Source organism: Heterocephalus glaber, unplaced genomic scaffold (assembly GCF_053883595.1).
Source record: "Heterocephalus glaber isolate CG9 unplaced genomic scaffold, H.glaber_assembly_v1.0 deba00001553, whole genome shotgun sequence".
Lineage (NCBI taxonomy): Eukaryota > Metazoa > Chordata > Mammalia > Rodentia > Bathyergidae > Heterocephalus > Heterocephalus glaber.
In genome coordinates this window covers 22,722,897-22,734,996 of record NW_028258344.1, presented here as the reverse complement: position 1 = coordinate 22,734,996, position 12,100 = coordinate 22,722,897, and the positions used below count along the sequence as shown (strand labels likewise).

General features: G+C 35.7%; 1 non-coding gene across 1 annotated transcript; it reads right to left on the bottom strand.

The window, feature by feature from the left end:
• Positions 1–9,142: 9,142 nt before the first annotated feature.
• Positions 9,143–9,250, bottom strand: LOC147824162 (U6 spliceosomal RNA). The gene has a single exon (XR_015442781.1). It is a non-coding gene; the product is annotated as a U6 spliceosomal RNA (small nuclear RNA).
• Between the last annotated feature and the right edge of the window lie 2,850 nt (positions 9,251–12,100).

Sequence of the window (12,100 nt, the reverse complement as noted above, 5' to 3'; positions counted from 1 at the left end):
CATAAGAAAGAAATGGAAACCATGATCGCCCAACATAAGAAAGAAATGGAAGCCATGAAACAGACTCAAACAGATATTCAGGAGATCAAAAACTCCATTGAAAGTATCCACAGCAGATTAAGGGAATCTGAAGATAGAATATCAGATATAGAAGACAGAATCGTGTTTAGAGACCATGAAAATAGAGATTTCTTAAAAATAGTAAGGAACCATGAGAAATCAATACAACAACTGCTAGACGATGCAAAGAAGAATAACATAAGACTGATAGGAATCCATGAAAAAACAGGAAAAGGCACAATTGACATAAAAAAACTGTTCACAGAAGTAATAGTGGAAAACTTCCCAGACAGAGGTAGAGAATTGGACATACAGATAAGTGAGGCATATAGAACTCCAACTAGCCATGATCAAAAAATCTATCCCTAGACATATAATAGTCAAGATCCCAGAAACCCAAAAGAAGAACAAAATCCTACAGGGAATTAGAGAAAAGAAACAAATCACCTACAAAGGAAAGCCCATCAGAATTACAGCAGATTTTTCAACACAAACCCTCAAATCAAGGAGAGCCTGGAGTGAAGTATTTCAAGCCCTAAAAGAAAATAACTTTCAACCTAGACTGTTGTATCCTGCAAAATCATCTTTCAAAACCGATGGGGAAATTAGATACTTCCACGACAAAGAACACCTGAGAAATTTCATGAACACCAAACCAGCACTACAAGCAATTCTAAACAATATCCTAGAAAAAAGCAATGAAGGCCACAACTCCATGAGGCCCAAAAGAGGGAAGCCACCAGGCAAGGTAAGACACAAAGGGAAAGGGGGAAAAATAAGAAATAAAAGAGCCAACAAAAGTAAAACATCATGGCAAGGATAAATCAATATCTATCAATTATAACCCTCAATGTTAATGGCCTGAATTCACCAATCAAAAGAAATAGACTGGCAGAATGGATTAAAAAGGAAAATGCAACAATATGCTGTATACAAGAAACACACCTAGCTCAAAAAGAAACTCATAGATTGAAAGTAAAAGGATGGAAAACAGTTCTCCATGCCACAGGAATCCAGAAGGAAGCAGGGTTAGCAATCTTATTTGCAGACAAAGCAGATTTCAAACCAAAACTAATTAAGAGAGACAAAGATGGTCACTACATCCTTGTGAAAGGAACAATCCAAGAGGAAGAGATGACAATCCTAAATATATATGCACCAAATACGAATGCCCCCAACTATACAAAACAAATATTAATAGACATGAAAATCCAAATAAACACTAACACAATTGTAGTGGGGGACCTCAATACCCCACTATCACAAATAAACAGATCATCTAGACAAAAAGTTAACAAGGAAATTCTAGAACTGAACCACGCTATTGAACAAATGGACTTAATAGATGTTTACAGAGTGTTCCACCCCACAAAATTGGAATACACATTCTTTTCAGCTGCACGTGGGTCATTCTCCAGAATAGACCACATGCTAGCTCATAGGACATGTCTAAGTAAATGTAAAAGAACAGAAGTTACCCCCTGTATATTATCAGAACATAGTGCAATAAAATTGGAGATCAATAACATAAGAAACCGCAAAACCCCAACCAACACATGGAAACTGAATAACACCCTCTTGAACAACCAATGGGTCACAGAAGTAATTAAAGAAGAAATTAAACAGTTTCTACAAGTAAATAAAAATGCCAGTACAACATACAGGAATCTGTGGGACACAATGAAAGCAGTTCTACGAGGGAAATTCATAGCATTGAATGCCCATATTAGGAAAACAGAAAACTCAGATGAATAACCTAATGCAGAACCTCAAGCTCCTAGAAAAAGAAGAGCATAATGAATCCAAAGCTCATACAAGAGAGGAAACTATAAAGATCAGGGCAGAAATCAACGCAATGGAGACTAAGAGAACAATTCAAAAAATAGATGAATCAAAGTGTTGATTTTTTGAAAGAATAAATAAAATCAATAAACCTTTAGCCAACCTTATCAAAGAAAGAAAGAAAAGGCACAAATACATGCAATTAAGAATGAAAAAGGTGAAGTCACAACAGATCCAAGAGAAATCCAGAGGATCATCAATACCTACTTTGAGAACCTCTACTCCAATAAAATGGAAAACACAGAAGACATGGGCAGATTCCTAGATACATATGAATTCTCAAAGTTTAATGAAGAAGATATAGAAATTCTAAACACCCCAATTACAATGAGTGAAATTGTAAATGTAATAAAATATTTGCCAACAAAGAAAATCCCAGGTCCGGATGTATTCACTGCTGAATTTTACAAGTCATTTAAAGAAGAACTAACACCATTACTCTTTAAACTTATCATGGAAATTGAAAAGGAAGCAATACGTTGAAATTCATTCCTGGAAGCAAGTGTTACTTTGATTCCAAAACCAGGGAAAGACCCAACCCAAAAACAGAACTACAGGCCAATCTCCCTAATGAACATAGGTGCAAAACTCCTAAACAAGATACTGGAAAACAGAATACAGAGGGTCATCAAGGAGATCATACACCCTGACCAAGTCAGATTTATCCCAGGGATGCAAGGATGGTTCAACATTTGTAAATCAATAAATGTAATACGCCATATTAACAGAGTCAAGGACAAAAACCATATGATCATCTCAATAGATGCAGAAAAGGCATTCAATAAAATCCAACACCCATTCATGATAAAAACCCTACAGAAAATTGGAATAGAAGGTCTTTATCTTAACCTGATTAAGGCTATCTATTAAAAACCAGCAGCCAACATCATACTAAATGGTCAAAAACTGAAAACTTTCACGCTAAAATCAGGAACAAGACAAGGATGCCCACTATCACCACTCCTGTTCAATATTGTTCTGGAAATATTAGCCACAGCAATTAGAAAAGAGAAAGAAATAAAAGGAATAAAGATAGGAAACTATCTTTATTAAACTGTCATTATTTGCTGGCGATATGACACTTTACATAGAAGACCCAAAAAACTCCGCCAGAAGACTTCTAGTCTTAATTGACAGATTCAGTAGAGTAGCTGGATACAAAGTCTACACTCAAAAAACAATAGCCTTCTTGTACACAAATAACAGACTCACTGAGAGAGAAATTACAGAAACAATTTCTTTTACAATAGCATCCAAAAAAATGAAATATCTAGGAATCAATCTAACAAAGGAAACAAAAGATCTCTACACTGAAAACTACAGCACTTTGAAAAAAGAGATTGAAGAGTATACAAGAAAATGGAAAGACAACCCTTGCTCCTGGGTAGGAAGAACCAATATACTGAAAATGGCCATACTTCCAAAACTACTATATAGATTCACTGCAATGCCAATTGAAATTCCAACAATATACTTCACAGAACTCGAGAAAACAATCCAAAAATTCCCATTTGAAACCACAAGAGACCTAGAATAGCTAAAACAATTCTAAGCAACAGAGACATGGCTGGGGGTATTACAATCCCCAACTTGAAACTATACTACAAAGCTACTGTGATAAAATCGCATGGTACTGGCAAAGGAACAGACCTGAAGATCAGTGGAATAGATTAGAAGATCCAGAAACAACTCCAGACATGCTCAGCCACCTCATCTTTGACAAAGGAGCCAACCACCATCGTTGGAGGAAAGATAGCCTATTTAATAAATGGTGTTGGAAAAACTGGATTTCATCCTGCCAAAGATGAAAACTAGACCCATAACTATCACCATGCACTAAACTAAGATCGAAGTGGATTAAAGATATAAAAATTAAGACAGAAACACTAAACTTGCTGGAAGATAAGTTAGGTAGAACTCTTGAAGACATTGTCATAGGAAAAGACTTCATGAACAAAACCTCAGTAGCACAGAAACTAGCAGAAAGAATCAACAACTGGGATACCATCTTATTAAAAAGCTTCTGCACTGCAAAAGAAACCACCAACAGAGCTAACAGACAACCTATAATATGGGAAAAAATTTTTAGTAGCTGTACCTCAGGCAAAGGACTACTATGTAGAACATATAAAGAACTGAAAAAAATCAGACCCCCCAAATTCAAAAACCCAATTCAAAACTGGGCATCTGAAATGAACAGACATTTCTCAGACAAAGAAGTAAAAGCAGCAAACAAATATATGAAAAAATGTTCAACATCACTCGTCATTCGAGAGATTCAGATGAAAACAACCCTGAGATTCGACCTCACCCCAGAAAGAATGGCTGTTATCAAGAAATCAACAAATAATAAATGCTGGCCGGGTTGTGGGGAAAAAGGAACCCTTCTCCATTGTTGGTGGGAGTACAGACTGGTGCAACTACTGTGGAAGTCATTATGGAAATACCTCAAAGAACTAGGACTAGATGTCCCATTTGACCCAGCTATTCCCCTGCTGGGTATCTTCCCAAAAGAATTAAAAGAATCATACCACAGTGATATATGTGCACCCATGTTCATAGCGGCACAGTTTGTAATAGCTAAAGCTTGGAAGCAGCCCAAGTGCCCATCAACTGGAAACTGGATAAAGAAAATGTGTGTTTTTATATAAAATGGGGTTACATCTCAGCCATAAAGTACAAAAAACTAGAGTCATTTATAGCTAAATGGATGCATAGCGAGGCCATACTCTTGTGAAATAAATAGGACACACATGTAACCAAATAGTTTCTCTAGTGTTTTTTCTCTAGAGAAAATAATAGTTTTTTCTAGAATAGTTTTTTCTCTAGAGAAACTGATAATGTAAACAAGAGTTAAAATGATTAAAATGAATAATTGATAATTTGAAATAGGAAAAAAGGTCCAAAGACAAAGGAGTGAAGGAAGGGGAAGGGGAAAGGAAAACCTATGAGAAAAGAAAAAAAAAATGGAAATGAAATCTATGTAAATAGGGAAGGGTGGAGGGGGTGAAAGGTGCACAGGTAATGGGGAAAAAATAAGAACCAAGATATATCATGTACAGACATAAACATCCAATGATAAATGTAAACAAATTGTATACCTAAAGTGTACCAATAAAATTAATTTAAAAATAAAAAAAAACCCAAGAGAAACTAAAAAAAAAAATCCAGTATGTCTGAGATTGATTTTCCATCCTGTATTTAGATGTGGTGGATGTGCCTAGGGTTGTTTCCGCATCCTATATTCAGTTCCACTAATCCACATGTTTGTTTTTTTGTGAATACCATAATTTGAAGCCTGGGATTGTGATGCCTCTTGCTTTTCTTTTCTTGACTAGGATTGCTTTTGCTATTCTGCATCTCCCATGAATTTTAGTATTGCTTTCTGTAGTTTTGTGAGGAAAGCTGTTGATATTTTTGTTGGTACTGTATTAAATCTATATGTTAATTTTGGAAATACGGCCATTTTGACAATGTTGATTGTGGCTATCCATGAACAGAAGATATTTTGCCTTTTTCTGATGTCATTTTCAATCTCATTTTTCAAAGTACTATATTTTTTCATTATAGAGGCATTTCACTTTTTTTATTAGGTTAATTACTAAGTATTTAATTCTTCTTCAAGGTATTGTGAATGGTACTGTTTTCCTACTTTCTTTCTTGATGGGTTCATTCTTGGTGTACAAGAATGCTATTAATTTTTTTGTGTTTATTTTGTATTCTGTCATCTTGCTAAATTTGGTTCCAGGAGTCTTTTGGGTCTTCTATCTAAAGGATCATGTCATCTGCAAATAAGGATAAATTGACCTCTAATTTCCTATACATTTCCCTTTTCTTTCTCTTACCTAACTGCTTCTGGCTAAACTTTCAAGTACCAAATTTGACAGGAATGGTGATAATGGACATAGTGTTTTTGATTTTAGAGGAAAGGCTTTCTGTTTTTCCCCATTTGATTTGATGTAGACAATAGATTCATCATAAATGGCTCTTACCAAATTGAGATCAAGTTATTCTGCACCTATTTTCTTCATGAGTTTTTAAAATCACAAATGGATGTTGGGTTTTGTCAAAGGCCACTTCTGTGTCTATTGAGATGATTATGTGAGTTTTCCTTATATTTATGTGGTGTATTACAATTTTTGCTTTGCATATGTCTGGTTTCCACTGATGCACTCTGGGTGTGGCTAACTATAGGCCTTTTCCTCTGTGCCAGTATGCTGCCACTTCTGTTAATTTGGGGAAGAAAGAGTGCAGTGTAATTGTCCTGGTGCCAAATTATTTGGAAATTAACCACAGTATTGTTGATAACACAAAGACAAACCAGATATTGACATAGAGTAAAAACCAGTTTATAGCAACAACTGTGCCCCCCTGGCAGTAGTGATGAAATCAGCAACAATAATGGAGTCAAAGACAGACTGGATATTGATATACTGTAAGAAACAGTGAAAGCAACCACTATACATAATAGAAAAATGTTCTGTAATTATAATATAGACACAAAGACAAACTAAATATTTACATATAGAAATCAGTATGGAAATACCTCAAAGAACTAGGACTGGAAGTCTCATTTGACCCAGCTATTCTCCTGCTGGGTATCTTCACCAAAGAATTAAAAGAATCATACCACAGTGATATATGTGCACTTGTGTTCATAGCAGCACAGTTTGTAATAGCTAAAACTTGGAAACAGCCCAAATGCCCATCAACTGGAGACTGGATCATGAAAATGTGTTTTTTAAAAAATAAAATGGAGTACTACTCAGCCATAAAAAATGAGAAATTAGAGACATTTATTGCTAAATGGATGCACATTGAGGTGATACTCTTAAGTGAAATAAATAGGACACACATGTATAAATACCGAATAGTTTCTCTGGTGTGAGAAACTGAAAGTGTAAATAAGGACTAAAATGTATAATAGGTAATGTGAAATAGGAAGAAAAAGGGCAAAGGGGAAGCAAGTGGGAGGGGTAGGGGAAAGGATAGAAGGGAATGGGATTAATATGAGAAAATGGAAAAATAGGAACAAAATCTTTGTGAATAGGGAGGAATGGAGGGCTTCAAGGGAGGGCTGGGCAAGGGTGAAAAATAAGAACCAAGAGAGACTATGTAAAGGTGCAAATTTCCAATGATGAATGTCATTATATTGTATACCTAAAATGTACCAATGATTAGAATGAATAATCGATAATGTGAAATAGGAAGAAAAGGTCCAAAGGGGTAGGGGTAGTGGGAGGGGCAGGGGAAAGGAAAGAAGGAAAAGGAAAAATGATAAGAAATGGAAAAAATGGAAATAGGGAAATAGGGAAAGCAAATAGGGAAGCGTGGAGTGGGTGAATGGAGCACAAGGGAAGGGGAAAAAAAATAAGAACCAAGAGACTCATGTAATGGTACAAGATCCCAATAATGAATGTGACTGTATTTTATACCTAAAGTGTATAGTAATAATCGTAAAGATGGAGGGGTGGTGAAGGGAAAAATGAAAGAAGTAAAGTTTGAAAAATGAAAAATAAAGAAAATGAAGATGAGAGAAACGTGAGGTAAATGGTCTTATTAAGGAGTAAAAGATAATTAATAGAGTTAGATAAAAGTAACATAAAATAACAAAGAAGAAAAAAACAGGAAACTAAAGAAAAAAAGAAGAATAAAAAAAACCTCCTAAAACTAATGAAGAAAAAGAGAAATAAGTTCAGAAAAATTCCTTCATATTTTTAAATGAGTGATTTCTTTTTATAGTCTGTAGTACTGGTATTCACCCGATATTGGGGAGGGGCAGTAAGTCACTATTAAGACCTATTTTGTTTCCATATTCATATTTTGATTCATGTATATGAATCCTGAATCCTGCCCTGCCTTTCCTACTGGACATTGTTGGTCAATGATGTTCTCTCTGAGCCTGTATTTAACTCCAACTACTCCTAATTTCCATGCCCCTGTATGTATCCCAAGTCATGGCTTTCTCTGCCTAACTTTTGCCTGTGGGGTTGTGAGGTACCCTCCCTGCAGCAGAATCACCTTCATTCATACACTCTAGGCTTTGGGAACCATCCAAGCTGTTGTTAGATTGGGAAAGAAACACGCTACTGAGCTCTGTATTGCACGTAGACAGCAGGGCAAGTGGGTCAAGCAGTCTGATGGACTTAATGCCAGCACTTTCAGACACAGCCCCTCCAAAAGGCACATAAAACCAACTTGTCTTCTCTCCATGGACAGCAAGACACCAATGTCCTTTCCAGCCTGAGCTTAAACTCCTCAGGGGTCTACCCTGTGCCTTCTTCACAACTATTTCTTGTAGCCAACTCTCACTCAGAGCATGTATGGGTGACACAGAATGTGATAGTTAACTGATTGTGTCAACTTAAGTAAGGAGCACCCAACTAAATTGGATCAGCATAGTTCTGGGTGTGGAAGACCCAATGTAGGGAGGATTGTTATCATAACTGTATAAAAGGGAAATGAATAAGGAAGGCTTGCTTCTATTTCTTCAGAGGAGCTCCAGTCTTTGCCTTCATTTTGGACATTGTCCCCTGGCTTCCAGCACAGACTCTTCAGCCTCCATAGCAGACCTTTTTGCATGATACAGACTTGCATGGGACATAATACTGAGCTCCAGGCCTTTAACTGGATCTTTTGGAACTCCAGTGCACAGACAGACCTTTTGCACTCTTCCACACTTAATTCTTTGGGCAGCCATTGTAAACCAATCTTGTAAATTCTTATATATTTCTATATCTTGCATTAAATCTGTTTCTGTAGTAGGCACTGACTGATTCACAGGGAAACCTATAACCTATGACACAGAGTGACCTCAGAAACCCTGAAGTGTAGTTTTTCTGTAGTTGTTCTGTATCTCAGCCTTCAACAGTTAACCCCTTCCCAAAGATGGCTAATTGCTGTCAAATATGGCAGGCACTGGACTGGATTTTTTTCTCCAACTCTACCCTACCATGCAGAAGGAGTTACTTTCAGAGTAAAACCCATGCTGTTTTTGCAATTTACAATAACTGTGCTTTTCTTGGGGATGAAACTGCCTGTCCAGTTGATTGTTTCTTCCTGGAGCTACTGACCCTCTCTGGACTTATTTTATGTTAGCAGAGACAGGTCTCCCTCTCCATGAGTCAGGGTTAGCTTTATAGATTGCTTCATTCTTTTCTCTGTGTTGTGTTCATCTTCTCCAGCTTCTCAGTAGTTTCTAGTTTTCCTGTCAGGTCCTTCCCAATTTTATTTTTAACCAAGAAATATGGAGCACTACACGGAATTTGGCTGTCATCTTGGCACAGAGGGCATGCTTGTCTTTTCTGTATCCTTCCAGTTTTAGTATATGTGCTGGTGAAGTGAGTACTTCCTAACATTGCTTGACTAATCAAGTTGGCACTTAAGATTAACCATCACAAGTCCACCCTTGTAAACTTGAGACCTAATCTCAACTGTTTATAGCACATTTAATCTCCAAATAAACAAAGACATTAGCAAGTTGATAATCCTACCACAGATAATAAAACCATTCACATACAACCCAAAACATAAACTTAAATGAGGATCTTAATACAACTTAAATGAGATAGAGTTTATTTTGGCTCATGGTTTAAGTCTATGGCCAAATGACTCCAAGGCAAAAACATCTTAGTAGAAAGACATGATGGAGGAAATCTGCCAAGCTCATGGCACCTGGAAAGCAGAGAGCAGAGAAGGAGCCAGAGAAAAATGGGGCAAATCCCAGATATAGTCCCCAAGGTCATGACCCACCCAGAAGTTCCCCTGTACTAATCTAGACATCTCTCAAACCAATCAGGTTGACAATCCATATTAACCATCACAGGGCCGGGGATGTAGCTCAGTGGCTCTGCACCTGCTTTGCAAGCTCAAAGTCCTGAGTTCGATCCCCAGTACCACACACACACACACACAAATTAACCATCACAATAAACAAAGGCAAAAAAGTAAACATGATAATGGAAAGTTCAGAGTATAGTTAAACAAGTTGAAGATCAAAAATTAATTACAAAATTTTTACTAAGCATTTATATATTTGAGAAATTTAATTAAGCCCAAGCTACAGAGTATCATTAGTGCTAGACCTCCACATTAAAATTTATTTTATAGACATTAAATAACCCCAGACTTGATGAAAATTTTAAAAGTATAATTTAAATGACTATATCTGGTAGAAACTGTGAACAAAGTGAACATTTTAAAGGACACTGAAATGACCCAAGTCTGATGATGGCTTCATCTTGGTTGATCTTGGTTTATAATGTTTGATAGTATCATTCTTCAGCACACATATATACAAATCTATACCAAATTATTCCAGCTACCAACAATATACCTTAAGCACATTATTGATGACAAGTATTAGCAAAATTTGAAACAAAGTGCCATTTTATAAATGGTCTGGTTAATTTGCAATCCCTCTATTGTAGATTATAAAAAGCATGTTCATAACAACTACTTTATAGCTCTCCCTTAGTAACAACAGAATGAAATTACAAAATTACTTTTGCACTCCAAGTGAATAGTGATCACTTTTTGCAGCAATTCTGGGAAGACTGGCTGAAAATTGCCACACCATCATAGCTTTTACACAATTCTAGATCAGAATTGAACAAAGTAGGATCAATCTGTCCCTTGGAAATTCATTTAAATTGGACATTTATCTGTGAGAAGTATAGTTTTTGCCAGTTTACAGGTTTCTTATTCTGTTGGTCATATCTAACTCCAAAGACATAGTCCTGTTGAATCATCAACTTTATCCTTGGTGCTTGGTGTCTTTATGCACCGTAACAATCCCTATGTGAGAACTCTAACCATAAATACCATTCCATAAATTTCTGCATTGTGTAATAGATTAGTGAACAGTTAGTTTTAAGACATTAAAATATAATATAAAAAGTGCTCTAATAGGTAGTTCAATTATATATTACATATGGTTACAATTTTAAGGCATCCTTGAATTGCTTGCGGGAATGTAGCTCTCCTCTTCTCTGCCATGCCTCCTTTTTTCTTCTTTTTTTCCATTCCTTTCTTTTAATCTCCTTCTTTTTTTGTACTCAATTATGCAAGTTCACTCTGATCTCACTTCTGAGGATAGAGAGCAGGCCTTTATATTTTTTTTAAATCCCTCATTGAATTCAGTATAGTTCCAAGGCCTAAGAATTGGATTATAATGATTATGATTATGATTTATAATTCTATAAACATTTCTAGAATTAAACAATCAAAATTCTTGAAATATGATAATTTAGCTAACCTCTGAGGGATAATTTGAAAGCTAAGAAAGAAGGAAATGTTACATAAGAGAGGAGGGGATGGTATATAGCAGTAAGTCGTTTGTCTGTGGAATAATGGTAAGAGTACTGTGAAGACAATCCATCTTGTCCCACCCATTCATCAAGGTGCCAAACTCTTCCTGTAATAATAGTTGGACATTTATTGAATAGGATCTCTCTGTCAAGAATGCGCTATTATCCATCCTACCATCTCAGCTAATCCACTGAGTGATCATCAGTGATAAGAACTATGTATCTATTTTTCCAGAATGGGGGATAACTGTGGCTTAATAAAGGTTAGTTTTTGAAGAGTCACATAATTAGCAAGTGACAAAGCTCAGATTAAAAGCACAGCACTTTGACTCCAGAAGCACTCAAAAATAAGAAAGCATTGGACTGGAAATTTAGCTCAGTGGCATAGTGCCTGCCTGGCAAGCGGCAAAGATCCCTGGTAGCAAAAAAAAAAGAAAACATTGACTTGCCTGTATATAATAGGTTGGGAGGACTTACCATTGAGTTCTTTTAACTGCTTTTCTTTCATCAGTGATTAAAGCTGAAAAAATACATAATAATATTTATTCCATTTTTATAAATAAAATACAGCTTTATTATATAGTTACTCCTTGTTTTGGAAATGTCAACTGATAATTTAATTTATATTTTCCCAAATTTCTTAATAAACCAGATCCATAAGGGTTGAAACTATTTCCTTTAAAATCTTTATAACTGGAACATAAAATTATACTCATAATTGTAGTGTGATTATTTATGTTATAAAGATTTCTGAGGTTAGATTTTAGAAAAAATTAGAAGAGCACAAAAATTTAACTTTATGCCAATAAATTTTACATTGTCACACAATTTTCAAATTCCAAGAAAGTCTGAGACTCATTATTTTCAGAATTATGTATTGTGTCTTAAAA